Source organism: Mustela lutreola, chromosome 8 (genome assembly GCF_030435805.1).
Source record: "Mustela lutreola isolate mMusLut2 chromosome 8, mMusLut2.pri, whole genome shotgun sequence".
Lineage (NCBI taxonomy): Eukaryota > Metazoa > Chordata > Mammalia > Carnivora > Mustelidae > Mustela > Mustela lutreola.
In genome coordinates, this window is record NC_081297.1 from 123634751 (window position 1) to 123654256 (window position 19506).

General features: G+C 43.2%; 3 long non-coding RNA genes across 4 annotated transcripts in view; 1 reads left to right on the forward strand and 2 right to left on the reverse strand.

Annotated features, from left to right (window-relative positions):
• LOC131839257 (uncharacterized) overlaps window positions 1-19506 on the forward strand; it is a 123503-nt gene that overhangs the window by 81349 nt on the left and 22648 nt on the right. The window lies entirely within an intron of this gene.
• On the reverse strand, window positions 2384-5566 carry LOC131839258 (uncharacterized). Its single transcript, XR_009356889.1, has 3 exons — window positions 5267-5566; window positions 4341-4398; window positions 2384-2489 (listed from the first exon to the last, which is right to left on the reverse strand). It is a non-coding gene; the product is annotated as an uncharacterized LOC131839258 (long non-coding RNA).
• Window positions 13828-18524, reverse strand: LOC131839256 (uncharacterized). Of its 2 annotated transcripts, none has more exons than XR_009356886.1 (3): window positions 18068-18516; window positions 17280-17411; window positions 13828-14267 (listed from the first exon to the last, which is right to left on the reverse strand). It is a non-coding gene; the product is annotated as an uncharacterized LOC131839256 (long non-coding RNA). The 2 variants fall into 2 exon arrangements; XR_009356885.1 differs by lacking the exon at window positions 13828-14267 and adding an exon at window positions 14276-15361 and having other exon boundaries at window positions 18068-18524.

Genomic DNA, 19506 nt, shown 5'->3' on the forward strand with positions numbered 1-19506 from the left:
TCTGCAGCTGTGGAAAAAAAAAAAAAAAATAGAGCAATTCTCGAAAAGTTGTGAGTCGCCATGTCAATATATCCAGCTTACCTGAGAGGTAGATTCCTACAACCCCAATCCCAAGGTAGTAGATAAGAGAGCAAGAATTTATGCAGACTTATCCACGTATTCCAGTGAGCAGCCTCTGTTCTCTTCTGCAGAATACTTCTAAATTGAGGTGTTAGGCTTGTGCCAGGTTCTTTTCCTTAGAACACATGTAGAGACATTTAAGAGCCTGTATGATTTGGAAGCTGCCGACACCGCATCATGTTCCCGTTCCCCTCTCATGTCTTAATAGCAAATTACGTAGACTTCGAAGGACCCACCAGGCCATTTTACCTTTGTTCAACTTATTGCCTTTGCTCAGCAAATGATGCTTAATTAAATGATGGAAGGAGTAAATGAGCATGGGATGTACGCTCCTAGGTGGGCAAGGGACCTTGCCTTACCACCACCTATATGAGTGTTACATTGATGTGTCTGTGTTTAGATTTCCTCTTTCATGTCTCTGTTGGAAAGGAATGGGGTTTCTCTGATTTTGACTTTGGTGGACACTAGAGACAGGGGCAAGAATTTTGTTTTCACTTGGAAGAGGCCAAGGGAGCTTTGCCACTCTCTGTTCAAACAAGTCTTCAAAAGCACTAGGAGAATCAAGAATCCCCTCAGCCCACATGGGGTCTTCCTGTAGGAAGCCTCCTTGCTTCCTGCCGTCCTGGTCTTGCCTTTGCCACATCCTGCTAATCTCTACCCTTTGTCCCTGTTCTCTGCCCCTAATCGAAGGCTGACCTGTCCTGCCAGTCATGTCTACAGATCTCACATGGTGAGTTACTAATCTGATGAATTTGTCCCAGTGAAGGAAGACTAGAGGGGTGGTTCCTGGTTGATGATAAGAATCACCTAGATAAAATTATAGATGGTCAGGGCTTGTTCTTCTGTGTTTCTAGTTAGTAGGTTTGGCTTTGACTAAGGATCTGCCTGGCCTTTTTAAAACACCTTGGTGATTGCAGTGGCCAGGCACGTTGTAAAACGGCCCAATGAGAAGCACAATCCAGGAGGCACATTACTCTCTCTAAGGAAAACCATTCAAAACACAACCCCCACTGCTGTGGTTCATCTCCTGGATGGCAGATCTGAGACTGCAGCTCAGTGGAGAAGACAGAAGGGAAACATCTTTCTTTGCAGGTTGCCTGCAAAGAATTTTAGTTGAGCTTTCAGAATCTCCAAGTGCAATGAACAAATTTGAGGTGAGCTCCCTGACCACAGACATGACTTTTTTTTTTTTTTTTTTTTTAATTCCATGTGGGTCTTTGCAGTAGGTGCTATCTTTAGACACAAAGTCACTGGAAGCTGATAAACACATACAAAAAAGTCATCTCTCTGCCCGCCAGCCCACTATGGAAGAGGTGGAGGAGAAGTCCTAAACCCCAGCCCCTGGTACCGTGAATGACTTCACTGACACTGCTTTTTCTCAGTATCAGGTTATCATCACACCTTCCTCCAGCAGCTACCCTGCCTTCCCTAACCGTTGCTGCAAGGTTCAACAAAGCTGAATGCTCCTTTGCGAAACAAATGACTTTTTTGTGTGTGAGACTTTTTTATTCCCCACTCACTAATACCCTCTGGGCTTCCAGTAAATTTAAGTTTGCCAAATCTCCCAAAGGAATTAAAGATCTAATTTTAGAGTCGAGGGAAAGTGCATTCTCAGAGCAACTGGGAGTACCCATCCTTACCGTAAGACTGACGAAGTGGGAGCAGGAGTGGCCCATTTCCTCAGTCTCATGGGGCAGCATCTTTACGAAAAATGAACTCAGCTGTTAACAGCCTGTGGAGGGACCACTATCTACCACATCACAGGCGGCAGAGAAGAACAGGATGTTATGATTACAGCATGAACCTCAGAGCTAGAGTCCAAACCAGGCTCGGGGCTTCCCAGGCCTGTGTTTACCTTGTTTCCAAAAACTTTAAGAAAGAACTCTCCTGAGAACGGAGCAACACAGAACTGATAAATCTTGTTTTTATTTTATTCATGAGAAGAGAGCCCACTCTAGTTTATAACACATATCACCAAAGTGCTATGGCTCCTCCTTGGTTCTTTCTTTCTTTCTTTCTTTCTTTTTAAAGATTTTATTTATTTATTTGTTGAGAGAGAGAGAGAGAGAGAGAGAGAGCATGAGCAGCAGACTCTCCCCGCTGAGCAAGGAGCCTAAAGCGGGATTCTATCCCAGGACTCCTGGATCATGACCTGAGCGTTAGACAGATGCTTAACCGCTTAACTGATTGAGCCACCGAGATGTCCCTCCTCCTTGATTCTTTAAAGGACCCGTGGTTTTTCTCCAGATCTGCTCATTTGCTGCTGAAGCAAGCCCCCAGAGAAGCTGTAGTATACGCACCTGGTCGGCTTGTCTTCCCCAGTCTCTTCGACTATAAAGTGAACACGGTTGAGTTTCTTCTGTTAAACACTGCTGGGTCGTCAGAAAACAAAACAAAATAATAACAGGGCTCACTGACAAAGAAACTGAAGGTGAAGAAAGTTTAACCCCTGAATTTGGCCACACTTCCTAAATACTCATTTATTTGTAAGTTGTGATTAAAAATAAACCATCCACCAGCTGTCAGTTGGTAGTGTGCTAATTAAGAGCATAGGGTTTTAGATAATCTGGGTTTGAATATAGATTTATTATCCTTGCTGAGGGATCTGAGGCAGATTACTTACCCTTTCTGGGTTTCAGTTTCCTTTCTTAAAAAGAGCGAATGTAAGAATTATTATTTTTAAATTTTTTTAAAAGATTTTATTTTTATTTTATTCATGAGAGAGAGAGAGAAAGCCAGGGGAAGAGGGAGAAACAGGCTCCCAGGGGAGCTGGGAGCCCAAGGTGGGTCTAGATCCCAGGGCCCTCGGATCACGACCTGAGTGGAAGGCAGACACTTAACTGACTGAGTCACCCAGGTGTCCAAAAATCTAATGTAGGAATTAAATAAGAGAATACACATACAGGATTTATACAGGGTTTGTGACTTCACAAGGGCTCAGTAAGTTTATTCTTAAACCAGTATATTAATTAGGACCCAATTGGTTGTAAGTGAAACAAACCCAGCACAAACTGGCTTAAACAAAAAAGGCCAATGATTGCCACACAGAGTTGAAAACTCCAGAGGCAAGTTTGGCTCCGGCACACATGAATCTGGGGACTCCGCTGAAGCCTCGGGACTTGAGGATCCCACGCCCAACCCCGTTCTGTCTTCTCCCCTGCTGCTGTTTGTCTTCATTCTTCTGCAGGCTCATTCCACAACCAGGGTTATTCCATTCCAGGGTTATACTCTCCCGGAGGAGAACTCTTGGTTGCAGATTCTCTATCAAGAACTCCCCGTTTGGGGGCGCCTGGTTGGCTCAGTGGGTTAAACCGCTGCTTCGGCTCAGGTCATGATCTCAGAGTCCTGGAATCGAGTCCCGCATCGGGCTCTCTGCTCGGCAGGGAGCCTGCTTCCCTCTCTCTCTCTCTCTGCCTGCCTCTCCATCTACTTGTGATTTCTCTCTGTCAAATAAATAAATAAAATCTTTAAAAAAAAAAAAAAGTACTCTCTGTTTGTATCACCTCATTGATGGGATCCTTCTGTGCATTATGGGATTACTCCCTGAGGCCTCAGGGAGAGAAGGAACGCTCGAAACTGAGCAGGCCTGAGTCACGTGTTCCTCTTGGAGCTGTAGGGTGATGCTGTCTCACAAGAAGCCGTGGCAACCGGGAGTGGGAGAAGGGGCTTCCCCACATAAGATGAAGGTGACTCTTACCCAAGAAAGGGAGCATGGGGGGTGCCTGGGTGGCTCAGTGGGTTAAGCCGCTGCCTTCGGCTCAGGTCATGATCTCAGGGTCCTGGGATCGAATCCCGCATGGGGCTCTCTGCTCAGTGGGGAGCCTGCTTCCTCCTCTCTCTGTCTGCCTCTCTGGCTACTTGTGATCTCTCTCTGTCAAATAAATAAATAAAATCTTTAAAAAATTAAAAAAAAAAAAAAAAAGAAAGGGGGCATGGGTGTGGGGTAGATGTCTCTGCAGCCCCCTAATGAATTTCTCCTTCCTTAAAAACACTTGCCAATATAGGGAAGATATGCAAACTTTGGGGCACCTGGTGGCTCAGTCCATTAAGTGTCTGCCTTCCAGCCTTTGGCTCAGGTCATGGTCTCAGGGTCCTGGGATCGAGCCCCATCTCAGGGTTCCCGCTCAGCAGGGAGTCTGCTTCTCCCTCTCCCCGATAGTGCTCACTTGCTCTCTCAAATAAATAAAATCCTTAGAAAATAAAAGATACGCAAACTTCACCTTCAGATTGAGACAGCAGGGTCTGCAAAGGTAGAAGGAATTCTTCCAGATGCTTCCTCTAGTGAAAGAAATGGGAATGTCAGACTCATAATCTCTCAAGACACTGAGTTGCTAGAGGTACCCTAAAGGCCATTCTAGGAGTGGAAACACTGTTGATGTCAAGCACAAGGTTATCTAAGGATTGGTTTGTCTTGGTCACCATGTGTGGACCTGGCATTTTTTAATCAGCTCTGATTCATTTGAATCTTAAAATGTTTTATCTGTGTACTTTATGTTGAAAAGAAGTTTGTCAATACGGTACCTTATTATTTGGCCCTAATTAAATCTCACTCAGAAATAGTGTCCCTTCCTCCAAGCATCCCCTCATCCTAGTATTTCATAATTTAGTAAATAAAGAGGTGTGCTCAAGATGTCCTCAGGTTCCTAACACACTTGCTGAAACTAATTACAGCTTTTATTTTTAATTTAAACAATCTTGGATGACGTATTTCTTCTTATAAGTGCAATGTGTATATAGTTATAGGGAAAGTTGGAAGATACAAATAAGCACACAAAGAGACTATAATAACCCCCCAACCCCCAGAGGAGCTGCTGTCAGCCTCCTCGGGCTCAGTTACCTACAATGGGGATCTGAATGCATTACCCCAAAATATGGCATCCTAGCAAATTGAATATTTCAAGATGAAGAAGTTTGAAAGAACAGCAGAAGCAGGAAGGTCGCTCTGACCCCCCCCCCCCCCCCCCCGCACCCTTTTCCCCCGTGAAACAGGCCATAAAGTCCTCACGTGAGAGGTGCCCTCCCTACACCCGGAGGAAAGAAACACCTTTATCTTAGGAGACAAAGGGACACCAAGAAGAATCCAAACAAACGGGCCTTGCTACATTTTCTCTAGTTTACCACACCTACCTCATACTTCTTAACTTACCTTATTACTCCACAAATGTGCACTGTTCATCAAACTTAGCATAAAATACTCAGGTCTAATTGTTTCTTTGGATCTTCATTTCCTTTAGAAGTCGCTCATGCCCCCATAAAACTTATCTTTAAATAGATGTGTGTGCTTTTCTCCAGGTAATTGTTGTCAATTCAATTTTCAGACCCAGACAAGGATCTTAAGAGAGTCAAGAAAAACTTTGTCCTTCCTAAACAAAACAAAACAAAACAAAACAATAAAAAATGTTAAAGCAACAAAAAATGTTACACAAAAATGAGATTTTTGTCTTTTAAAACGTGCTCCTTCCCCTCTTCCCTACATCGGAACTGTTAATATTTATTTCTACCGTTTATTATACGAAGAGTCCACCTTTCAATGGGAGACAAGTTTCTGTTGAAATTCCCTGATAGTATATGAAAAGGTTAAGCCTGTTAAGTATTTTTTTCTGGGGAGCTGGGTGATAGCTTCCATCAAACGCTCCAGGATATCCTACCATCTAAAATGAAAGCCCCAGTGTTTTATACCCTCATTTTAAATGGTGGGAAAAGATGTATCTGGCAGAGAAAGAGGTGCAAATAGACGTCATGATTGATTTAACCAAATCCGTCTTATTGGACAGATAAGTCCATTCCAGGTTTTGGCTGTTAGAAATGATACCTAGTCAATGTAACTGTTGCTTTAAAGTTTAACCACATAACTATTTCCCCATGATGCTGCAGGATACGAAGTTGCTGAGAATTTTTCAAGTGTGGAGTAACCCAGACTGACAAATTGCCAAGCCCTTGGAAAGTGGCTTTTCACCCAGTAGAACCCTCCCCCATTGTTCAGACACCACAGCTTACTGCCCTAACGCCCTGAACTATTCTCTGAGACAGCCCACCTCCTGGAGGCACCAGCTGTGTGGGGAAGGAGCAAAGCTTCCTGCCTTTGTCTGGGGTTCTGACTGACTAAGACCTGCAGTCTCTCTGGGGCAGAGTTGCCCAGAGCCTCCTGTTTACATTTTTGCGAGGACTGAGGACTCGGGCTTGCCCAGGCAGAGGCCCACAGCACATTGCACCTTGGTCACCCACTGGGCATCTGGTGATTCCCTTTGGGAAATTAGGATGATCTGAGCATTGGGGGCCTGCCAATGGGAAATTCACACAGATGAAAGCCACAAGTCTCCTTCTAGTAGTTTTGGTAGGGTGGAGGAGGGACAGGACAGACAAGTAAATAAGCAAGGAAGGGGCAGTAAATAAGAGATTCCACTGAGTTTGGCTGAGACGCCTGAAAAGATTCAAACCAGTGTTTGAACATCTAGGTACCGGAAGTTAGGGAAGCAAGTCTGTTCTCTGAATTCAGATGTATTGTCATCCCAGGGCCTTTTAAAGGTGTTTACTAAAACAGATTAATCATCCAAATATAAATATTGATTGGGTCTGTGTGTGTTTATAAAAGCGTATCTGGTCTGGGAGATGTAGGACAATCTAGATCATCACGGAAGACAACAAAATCACCCTCCATATTTTCAAGGACTTGCAATACTCTCACCATTGTTAGAGTCGTGCGCAAAGCAGGTACAGGGCTGGGTTCAGCACCAAAGTCCCCCCAGAGCAGCAGAATGCAACTACCAAAGTGTTATTGGTAATTTGTCATCTAGAGCTGAGCTCCTAAGAATTTGCCCTTTTTTGAAATTGTGGGTAAGTTTAATATGGGCTTTCGAATGATATTCTCATGATTTCAGTTTTTCCCACGGGGAAACTCCAGTGTCAGCATGTCAGAAGTCACCTCCAAGTGCATGAAATACCAGGGATGACCCTCCCTTTCCTCAGGTCTGATATTTCTCTAGGACTGTGGCTCAAACCCCTTGCCATCAAGTTGCTAGACCGCCTACAGATTGCAATCTCTCTAGCAAATAGTGATGCAAAGTTTTTTTGCAAAAGGTTTTTCCAGCGGCATACCTACCCTAACCTTTTTAACAGCACTTTTCTTAGAAGCCCAGCATGTGTTATCACGCCTTCACAGATGGAGAAACAAAAACACAAAAAGATTAAACAGCCTATCTAAGATGACCTAGCAAGTCATCCACCAAGCACATGACTTCTTTCAATGTGTGACACACAAATGCTCTGACAAGGCGACTTCACCCTTGGTTCTGTGCAGAAAAGTACAGGGAGGCGTTTACTGGCCCCAAAGACCTTGCGATGCTATGAAGATGGCAAATTCAATCAGACCCTCGTTGTCTAGAGCCAAATTAGGCCTGACAGAGTCTTCATTAGATCTAAAAATCCTGCCTGTTTGGAACTCTGGGTCCCTGGATTTGCTCATGTCACCATAAATTGGCCATTCTAGAATCCGGAAGGGGTCCCAACAAAGTGCTTACAAATGATGGTTATCATGTATGAAATTTTAAAAAACCTGTTTCAATTAGAAAGAAATGAATAATTATAAGAAGACAGTACAGCAGTCTTGACAAGATCTCGTCAAAGAAACAGTCTCAAGAATGGCTTAGAAACAGGCAAAAGATAACCCATTTATTGAAACAAACTGACCAAAAAAGAAAATTATGAAGAGATTATCCCAATCCCACCATGGAAACTAATGCAAGCTTCTCTTTTGAAGCTGAATGTCATGTCAGCTAAGTTGCATTTCATATTATTTTATGTCTCAGGTCAGAAAACAGTACCCTCCATATCTGAAAGAATTTGTCTAACCCCAGACAAGCTGTTCTCTTTCTTTCTTTCTTTTTTTTTTCCCCACAATGGAATCAAACTCTGTCACCTTTTTTCAGATGTGGTGCCACTGAGACCAGCCCTTCAGATAAGCAGAGTCAATGGCCATTGAGTTAATGTGACTTCAGAGGAGCCAAAAAGCCTGCCTGCCAAGGTGCCTAAGTCTCCCACCATTACAGTCACTCCAATGAATGGACCGTTGCGTTTCCAAATATGCTCCTGTCACAGATACTAGCATAGGCCTAGCACAGTGCCCGAGCCATCAGAACCACTCAATGCTTATTGAATGAATAAAAGAATGATTGTTACCCAAGAAGGATAATAAGCTGTGATTATATTGGTTAGAGTCTATGCCAAAAATATAAAAGTATCTGGAACGTATTAACTCGTTTGCTCCCGCTGTGCGTGGTTGTGAAATCTGTCTTCAGATTGGCCATCTGCTAACCAGCTCCAGCTAGTGCTTAACAAAATGGGACATCAGAGAGAAAAGCGGGCAGTCAAGGCAGTGGGCTGTGGGAGTCCAGGGCTGGAAGGATGCTGAGCTTTGGTAGAGAGAGAATAAACCCAGTAGGTAAGCTCAGGGTTTGTTTGTGTACCCAGCATCTCTCTGAAGCCCACACCATTCTCCTGGGGACCTGACTGAAGAGTTTGCCCATCATTAGGATGCACTGACCAACTACTGATTCTCACACAAGTTCAGGAGTTCAAAACCCTGCTCTCCTGTTTCCTAGATGTACAACTTAGAACCAAGTATGTAACCTATGTTGCACTGAAACGAGCATAGTAACTCTCTCCTTGGGCTGTTGGGAGGATGCAGTAAGGTAATACTTATTAAGCCCTTAAAAGGATGGCCTGCCTGGCCTAGGAAGCCCTCTAATCATGGTAGTCATTATGATTTTCAGTAGAATGTTGACAATCTACTATGTGTAGAGTAAGATATGGGGAGTGGGCAATTTGCTTTGTACCATTACAACTTCTACAAACAGATGACATGTGAGCTGGCAGACGGCCTCAGCACCATTACCTCCAGTCAGTATACATCCGTGTGTGTGCAAGGGAAAGAGACATGCATTCCCATTTATATTCCTTATGAAATGAGCAAAGGCCTGGCCCTCTCCGGCCTCAGTCCCTCAACGGAAGAAGTGGAGAATAGTGGTATTCGTCTCATGTTACTGAGGAAAAGAGTTAGATGAATTCATCCCCAATGGAGTTTGGAACAGTGTTACATAGATAAAAAGTATGTTATTGCATGTGTGTGTGCGCCTTACATTTTTCTAGAGATGAACACAGCATTGATAACCAATTTTCAATTAAAAACAAAATCTACTGATACATGGATTTGTGCTGTGCCTGATACTTTCATAGGGTGGAATACAACCACCACCAGTGGGAAAGGTGACAGATGCTGGATGTCAGGCTCTGCATTCTCTCTGAACGGGTCTGAGCGATAAATCCCTTCCCCAACCATGTCTTCGCGGTGAAGCCGCTGTTTCATGCTGTGACCTATAAAGCTTCTGAGAAGCCTTACCCTCAGTCTTGTAGCAGAGGGTGAGGCACAGCCCCTGAGTTAGCCACGCTCCCTTCCCTGGCCGCCCTGGGCACCCATCTAGAAACACCAACTGCGTCCAGCCTCAACATCCTCAGTGGCCCTTGAAGGCAAGAGATTAACATTTTATTTCCAAATCAGTAAAATGGACATGATGGGTTATTTCCTACTTCGGAGAAATGCAGAAGCAGGAAGGTGGCCATAAGTAAAGGAAACAAGTTTGGGTGTTTCTTTTTTTCCCCTGTGAATTTTAGAGTCCGTTTCCTGCGTAAAATGTTACTATCTCCTTTCTTATTCTTATGGAAGCTTCCCCAATCTAGTGCATCCAGCTTTGAAAATGCAAAATGATTTTTCACAGCATAACTTCTGTAACGGAAATAGACACCTACAGGTCTTTAAGATATTGGGGGTGGGTGATCTACTCTAACCCTACAACTTCTACAAATACACCACAGATAAGTCGTGTCACTGTCTCAGCAGCTGCGGCCCCAGCTTAGTACGCATATGTCTGTACAGGAGAGATAGGCGATCCTGTGACAAGACTGTCCCCAAGTTAAGGAAATGGCAGTCCCCTTAATAGCGACAGCAGAGAGAGGTCTGCTCATTGATATGCAAATGAAAAAAGCAGGCATTCTGCTGTGTTTAGGGAATCCCATGACTGGTGTGACCACAAGCAGGTTATTAAAGTGAAACAAGGCTATTTTGTCCATTATGAAAAGCACGGCCCTGTCCCAGTGAGTGGCACATTCAGGGCTATTTAAATTTCAACGGACAACCAACAATAAATCAATATAAATACTCCTTCAAATCCATTTTCTTTCTCGAAAAACAATAGCTGTTCAAAATCATGGGGTTAAGCAAGAATCTGAATCAAGCAGCAATCATAAAAAAAAAATCCAGCATCTAACCAACCCGGTGTCTGTTAAATCATTCATAAGTAAAGCCCCTCAAAGCACTGGAGTAAAGAGAACTCTCCACGTGCAGCCCTAGAAATTGAGGTCCACCTCTAAATAATAACAATAATAGCGAGTAGCTTCACGTGCCATGTAATATGTTTACATGTATTTACTATGCGATGGAAAATACTGTAGGCCAGTCTGTATTATTGAAATGGGTGCATTGCACACGTCACAATACTTAATCCCTGCAGTGACCCTGGGAGGTGGATACCGTTATAATCCTCCTTATACAGATAAACTGCGGCTGAAAGAGGTTCTATAACTTGTCAAAGACCAGAAACCCAGTATGTGAAAGATCCGGGTTTCTAATCCTACCTGCATTGGAGTGGGGCTCTTAACACTAGCAGCACATCCTCTCCAAGAGATGCAGGGATGGAACTGGATGACCACTAGTAAAATATCCTGGGGACTTAGAGTATTTGGCCCAACTTTGACCAGGGATAAAAACCTATAGTTCAGTCTCTGAGAATACTACTAACTTTGATTTAAAAATCATTGGGAATGAACAACTTATCCATAATAAATTCTACCACTTATTCAGTTTTATATCCAACAAATAATTATTGAGTCATTAGTAAGTGTGAGGTGCATGTCAGCATCTGAGGCTAGAGCAGTGAACCAGACAGAAAGAGGCCTGACTTCATTTAATTTACAGTCCTCTGGAGGAGAGAAATGTTTAAAAATCATCTTTTATTACAACTCTGACAAGTATGCAGAAGGAAAAGGCCTTAAATGCAAGGAAAACTGAATAAAAGACCCAAGCCTAAGAAGCCTCTCTGAAGAGGGAACAGTTAAGAAGCGTGGAGATTAGGCAAGAGTAAGCCAGGTGTAAGAAGATCGGTGCCCAGAAAGGTGGGGTGGGGGCAGTGATCAGGATGCTTTAAGTTGTCTGCAAGTCAAATAAAACCTTCTGCAAATTTGCATAAAACACTAAAAGGTATTTATTAGTATAGCTTCAGGCACAGTTTGATCAAGACTCTGGTTTTCATTTCTCTAAGAGTATCACTGTCCTACTTAATTTTATAGGTTCATTTCAGTCACTTAGTTTCTATCATGACAATGTCTACCAGTGGCAGTTTATTTGCTCATAGTCCCAGAAAGAAAGAGTTCCCTTCTTTATGCTGATTAGGCAACCCCAAATCAATCCTTCTAACTACTGGTTGCCTCCATCTGACTTCAGTCTTGGTTATCTGCACTGATGATTTGGGTAAGGAGAAGGGGATTTGTGTCACTTTGGACCTTAGGGGTGGAGTGGGTTCATTCCATCCAAATCATATGGCCACTAAACGTAGGTAGGATAAACAAGGAGGAGGCAACCACAGTTTCAACTCCAGACTGAGAGCTGTTCTAATCAAAGATAGAAGCAGGCGTGGAGAACCTTAGGTGATTCGAACAGATGTTGGAGGATCTAAGTCCCATGTGAAAAACAAAATGAAGAGGAGATCGGCATGAGGGAGACAAAGCTGCACAGGCAGTGCCTTGAGTACCATGTTGGATATTCATGACCTGTTCCAAAGGTCAATGGAGAGTGTCTGGTTTTTTGTGATGATCAAACTTACATATTAAAAACATTCTTGTACAGAAGAAAGAAATATGTGTATATATCTGATACATCCATATATATACATAGACTATGTCTGAAAAATACAAGACACTGGTATACGTGGTTGTTTATAGAAAGAAGTCCTTGGAAAGCAGAGAGCTGACCAAATACAGAGACTTTTCACAGCATGCATGTTGACCTTGCCTTTTTTTTTTTCTTTTTAACCTATTCTTACCTTGTTCTTAGATTTGAAAAATACCAAGTTAATTGTTTCCAGTGAAAACTCTGTCTACTGTATGGAGAGAAAACTCAGAGATAGGGAAGAAGGCAGGGACATAAGCCAGGAAGGGCAGTCACTTGGCTTCCCATGGGACGGGAACAGGTCACCTGTGGCTGAACATCTACCTGTCTCCACTGCCATAGCTAAGCCTTCTGTCTCAAGGCACACTCCGAGGTAGGACAGAGTGAAACAGCTACAGAGCCAGTGACTTCTGAGCATGAGATGCGATAGGGGGAGGAGGCTTGAGAAGGAGCTAGAAGCCATGGAATGGTTATAAGAGGATGATGGGGGCCTGGGGAAAGGGAGCAAGTTTGTATTTGTTCAGAGGCACAAACGTATTTGACTCACCTGAGCTACTGAGACCCCCAGCTGTATGATTATGCAAATGTAACACCTCTGAAAAAAATGAGCCTCTGCATCTGAGTGGAACTCCTGGGATTCCAGATTGTGGAATAGGAGCCTGGAAACCTCTCTGGGAGGCAGCCCACACCCAGCTAGAAAATGGGAAGCTGCAGCCTATTCCCACCCTGCCGCCTGACTTCACGTCCTCACTGGGTCAAGTTGAACTCAGTAGAATGCAATGCATCCACCTTGCTGGCACAAGTAAATAATGAAACCATTAGCAAAGGGACGAATGAATGCCAGCAGCAATTTTAATGATAACTGCATACAATTAGCAAAATATTAACAAAATGTGAAATGAGTTTTGAGAGAACACAAACATGCAATCCATGGCAACAGGGAACAGTTTATATCATGCATCTCTCTCACTGTGTTTAATCCCTCCCATGCCACAATTCACGTCCTCCATCAAGGCCCATTCTTATCCTTTACGCTGGCTGTAATCACACCTTTGAATCTCTCATCATTTTGTCATACTCCCCTAATATCATTTATGGGCACACTATAGCATAGCAGTAACAAGCAAGCCATTTGGAAAATTGAGTTTATACTTTTGGTCTCCCATTTACAGTCTTTACAAGCTGTATGACCCTAAACAGTTTCCTTAACATTCCTGTGAATCCACTCCATCATCTGTAAAATGGGGACAGTCATGTCATGTTCTTTATGATGTGGTTGTGAGGAATGAATGGGTTAATATGGATGGATGTGATGTAATATATATGTGTATATATGTGATATATATATCTGCATATATATATCTGTATATATGTATATATATTATATATGTGATATATATATATATGTATATATATGTATCTGTATATATACATACCTGTCAATTTGGAGCACATTATAAGCTCTATGTGGGAATTAGTTATTGGTAATATTACAACTATATGTATTAGTTATTAGTATATTTGTCATATCTTTTATTTAGATTATATGCATTTCAAATTATCTAATAGACTTAGGTTCTTTTTGTAACGTAATTGGTCATCTAATATACCATGTGAGAAACTACCCCAAAACTTACCAGTTTAAAACAACAAACACTTTTTATCTCGCGGGTCTTTTTTTCAAAGATTTTATTTATTCATTTATTTGACAGAGAGAGCACACACTCATGAGAAAGAGAGAAAGAGAGAGTGAGCACACAAGCAGGAGGAGCAGCAGGCAGAGGGAGAGGGAGAAGCTGACTCCCTGCCGAGCAGAGAGCCCAATGTGGGGCTTGATCCCAGGACCCTGGGATCATGACCTGATCCGAAGGCAGAAGCTTTACTGACTGAGCCACGCAGGAGTCCCTGTCTCACAGTTTGTGTGAGTGAGGAATCTGGGGATGGCTCAGAGTCTCCCAGGAGTATACGACTGAGGCTTCCCCCAGGGCAGTAGTCATCTATCTGAAGGTTCCACGAGGGAAGGAGCCACGCCCAAGCTCACTCACGTGACTATGGGCAGCCACAGGTCTCTGCTAGATGGTGTCTGGAGACATCAGAGTCTCTCCGTAGGGAGCTCAAAACATGGCAGCTGGCTTCCCGCACAGCAGGGGCTCTGAAAGAGGGAGAGAACAAAACAGAATCTCGGGTTTAAACAACTTAATCTCAGAAGTGGTGACCCATCACTTCTGCTATTTTCTGCCTTTAGAAGTGCGTCAGTATGTCCAGTCTACACTCTAGAGGAAGGGATCCCACGAGGACATGAATAGGATGAGCTCATGGTCACAGGGCCCCATCTTAGAGGCTGTCTCCCACACACAGTAAGAAAGAGGAAAATGAGTGTTTGTGCAATGTGCCAACCTTACTGGATAACCCTTGTGGTTCTGAAAAACCATCATCTAACAGACTGAGCAGGAGAGCGGCACAGGTAAATTACGTCTATGGGAAACACTCGATGCTTGGCTTATCCATTTAATAAAAACTGGTCGATCCCCACTTTTATTGCAGACACTGTATGAAAAATGAAGGATACTAAGATTAAAAAAAAAAGAAAAAACTTTAAACTGGATAGGATCTGGCCCAACTTTCTCACTGAACAAATACGGAATTTGAGGTCTAGAGCAGACAGACTAGTTGTCCCAAGTCCCACAGTAACACAAGCACTGCCAGCACTCAGACCCTCAATCCCTTTCTACTCTGATGGAAATAAGGGAGTTCCCTGCTGCGGCCTTCTGGGCAACCAATCCTCTCACTTCTGTGACTAGGAAGAAAGACCACAAAAAAGAACTGAAATCTATGGGACATGCGTTATCTTTAAATGCATATAGTTTTTTTTTTTTTTTAAGATTTTATTTATGTATTTGTCAGAGAGAGAGAGTGAGAGAGCACGAACACACAAACACAGAGAGCAGAGGGCAGAGGGAGAAGCAGGTTCTTCGTTGAGCAAGGAGCCTGAAGTGGGACTCGACCCCAGGACTCTGGGATCGTGACCTGAACTGAAGGCAGATGCTAAACAGACTGAGTCACTCAGACATCCCTAAATGCATGTAGTTTTATTAAAATCAGCCCCTCGTATTAGGACATTCTTTACATAAAGACAAACTATAATCCGTGAAGTTCCTACATGCCTAACAGATTTTTATGGGCTCCATTCTTCCGGTCCCCTGTTGTTCCTTGTGCAGACATTGCATTTAAGCTTCCACACACCACCTGACAAAGACAAAGACAAAGACTTAGACATCACCCGAGCCGCACAGAGAGAGAGCTAATTACCCCTCTGCTGGGGATGGGACACTACTTGCCCCCGGACCATCCAAGCTATAGTTCTCGCCTTTTGCCTCCTGACAAAGGCTGATGTTTATTTGTCTGTTTGGCTGGCCTTCAACCAGAAAGCACTGCTTCCATGTGTCAGACTCAACAAGGCCACTTTCCCCTCTGGAAAAATAAAATAACCTCTGCCCTAGTCATGCCTGGGAATGGAATGCACTTTGAGAGGCAAATACAAGAATTCCATGTGATATAAATAGACTCCATCAATTCAAGGAGCGGGTGTGGAAACTGAAACATTGACAGGTAATTATCAAAGTACCTTAGAAAAGCAAGTTTCTGTGGACAATAGCCGCAATTTATTATTATTATTGTTGCTAGCCTCCCTGATGTTCTCCATTTATGATTCGAGTAATCTTGTCTCTTTTGATGAATGTACCTTTTGTTTTTCATTAGGGTGTCAATGCATTAGACAAAAGGCCTGCTGAGTACGACAAAACTCATGGTCACCTGACAGAGAAAACAGGACTTTATACCCGTGAGCCAAAACAACAATCGTCCCCGCAGGCTGAGAATGCATAGGTACAAAACCACGTGTCCGCGTGCGCATGCACGCGTCGACAGACTGGAGCGCGCACACAAGAACATTGCCCTTGATAGTCCTGGAGATGATGTTAAGAATTTTTTAGCCAGGTTCAAGTGCTCTATGGCAGATTTGCCAGCTCCAGACCACGCATAACTGAAACCAGCCCCTCTATGCCTCCGACACCTTTATATCTTATTTCGTTGTGATCTTGCTGAATCCCTAGACCAATCAGAAAGGAGTAAGAATCCCTCTCCTTCAAAAATCCTCAGGCCCCTTCCCTTAATTAGAGATCCTGAGCTATATGTGGTTGGCCGTGAAGCATTATTTACTCTGAGGCAGCTCCAAGGCTTCAAAGCACTACTTTTCAAACCCTTCCAGCTCCTAAGGGGTGGGAGAGTGGAGGAAGTAGTTCAGCGGTCAGTCGATAAGAGTTTGAGATACCAGCAAACCCGACCCGGTGCTGGGTGTTTAGGCTAGAATTTCAATAGGTTCTTAACTAGTCAGTCCACTGGGGTATGTGGACTTTTTTATCAGTCTAGTATTCTGGGCCAGTGACACAATCTTGGACAGTTGTCAAGAGCTAATAACCTTTTGCAATAATATCCTCGACGGGGAAGGGGAAATGGGGTTTTCCAGGGCTGAAGTCTGAATGATTGTAAAAAAAAAAAAAAAAAATAGCAATTCAAAAAACACTTAGAATTAGAACAAAAGAGAAAGCAAACCAAACTCCCCCAACTCCCAACAGAAAAAATGTTAAGCCTACGTGTGCCACAAAGGAAAAAAAAAAGTTTTTCAAAGAAAAGCTCAGAATTTTCAATATATGCAGAACATTAATTTTAAGGTAATTAGAAAAAGCTGTTTTCTATTCATCAAAAATCAAAGGTATGTACATTCTGGATAAAGATTTGGCTACCAATTAATAAATTCATAAATACCCATGGAGTCTGAAACATGCCATCCATATTATGTGGTACTTTGAAACCTACTGGGTCCTAAGAGAAATCATAAAAGTGGGAAATCATTTTTAAAAGAACGTATTTTCTTTAAAGAGTTTATTTATCTATTTGACAGAGAGAGAGAGAGCGCGCAAGCTGGGGAAACAGAAGAGGGAGAAGCAGGCTCCTTGCCAAGCAGAATCCTGACATGGGACCCAATCCTAGGACCCTGAGATCATGACCTGAGCTGAAGGCAAATGCGTAACCGACTGAGCCACCCAGGCGCCCAAGAACTTATTTTTCCCCCGTGCAGCCTCCACTCCCATCCCTGTGTACTCACTCGAGAAAAATAATTTGAAACATAGAGTGAAACCAGAAATCGCATCCCCTGCAATATTCCAACATTGCTTCTGTTCTTTTGTTCATTCATTTACTGGCTATGCACTCACAAGGCTTCCCCTTTGGCTACCCACTGTAATAGAAAAAAAAAAAAAAAGGAGTGAGTTACACAGTCCCTACTCAGAGGATCTCCCCTCTTAGTGAGAGTGACACACACAGAAATAAACAATAATACTCTAAATACTGCATCAAGGCACAGCATTATTAAAGTCCAAAATGCTGAGTGTCTAAGACTAGGAGTTTAAAACTGTCTCTACAGAGGAGGCGACATTTAAGCTGAGTCTTAAAATACAAGTACGAGTTGGCTAGGTGGCAAGGGGGGAGCTTCACACATATTTCGGAGAGGATGAAGCATTTGCTTTGATGCAAGCAGAGTGTGCATGCGGATGGATGGAAGAAGCGGGAGGAGATGAGGAAAAGTAAGAGCCAGCCTTTAATTGACTCCTATGCCGTGCTGACATATTTGAACCTTATCCCACCTGCAACAGAAAGGTGCTAGAGATTCCTAATGAAAGATTTCCTTTATACTCAAATAATTCAGGTGGTATCACAGAGGATGAAGGAGGAGTTTTGGTTAGAATCAGTTTTTTACATGGCTTCTTAGAAAGTCCAACCAACACCAGGTCTAGTTTCTGCCCAAGCTGAATCCCGTGTGTTCTCACATCTCAAGCTGAATCCCATGTGTTACCACATCTCCCTTTTTTTCTTTGTAATTTTCATCGCACTCACCTTTATTTATCTTCCATTGATTCATTCAGTCAATCATTCCATCATTCAGCAAGTATTTGTCCAGCCCTTACTAGAATGCCAGACACTGTGTAGGGACCAGTGATGAGTCCCTAACAAGGACAGGGTCTGCAATCTGGCCAAACTTAGAGTCTAGTAGTGCTGACAGATTTATTTAAATAGAAGTAATTGAAATGATGTATAAGGAGCAAGATGAAGGGAAGCTATGGGGGTTTCCCTAAGGAAGTGGTGGTCAGCTTGTGACCTAAAGGATGAGTAAGACTTAACCAAAGTTCATGCGTTGGAAGGAGGATGGGGGAAAGGCAGAAATTACCGTGCAACTGGGAAATAACCAAAAGCAGGAGGAAGCATGGTACCTTGGAGGAAGTGAAAGGTGCCCTGCCTGCCTGGACAGTTGAACAAACTGGAGGGGTGGGCTGGAGTTAGAGCCTGCGGGGCTATGCTCACTATGTGTACCTACCCAGTAGGCTAGCCTGTGCTGTAGAAATAGAAACCTAATGTTTAGTGCCTTAACTGACAAAGATTTGTCTCTCTGTCAAGTAAATTCCAATGCAGTTCAGATGACATTCCAGGGCAATTCTCCATGGGGTATTTCAGACACTAGGGATCCCGCTATCTTTTGATGTTACCGTCCCAACATGTGGCTCTCAGGGTCACTACAAGAGGTGAAGAGCATGTATGACAGTGATTCCTAAATACTTTTGCCCAAAAGAGACACGTTCATCCACTGCTGTCCAGAACTAGTCACAAAGATCCAACTAACCACTAGAGAAATCCTGGAAAATATAGGACACACATGGGCCATTGACCCCCCCCCCCCCAGTATCTCTGTCAAGGATTAACAGGCTTAATCCTAAAGATAATGGAGAACCACTATAGCCTTGCAAGCAGGGGACTGCTAGGATCGAGTTTATGTTGTAGAAGTGACTCCAGCAATACTGTGGAGAATGAAACGGATGGACAAGGAAAGATCAGTTAGGAGATTTTTCAGAAGTTCAAGTAACAGAAGATGGTGGGTGAGAAAACAGTGGTGTTGGCCTCCCAGTTTAGTAAAGACCTACATTCAGACATTTTTATAAGAATCCTAACAAGAAATTGGTTTAAACTGGTACTTGTAACAGAGAAGAATTTTCTTAAGAGGAATAACAGGGGTGCCTGGGGGACTCAGTCGATTAAGCTTCCAACTTTTGATTTCAGCTTAGGTCATGATCTCAGGGTTGTGAGATTGAGCCCTGCCTACAGCTCACATGCTGGACATGGAGCCTGCTTAAGATTCTCTCTGTCCCTCTGCCCCTCCCCCCATGTGCGCACGTGCTCTCTCTCTCTCCGTCTCTCAAAAAAAAAAAAAAAAAAAAAAGAAGAAGAAGAAGAAGAAGAACAATATCAGAATATGTAAACTATTGGCTTTATTTACCTAGTAG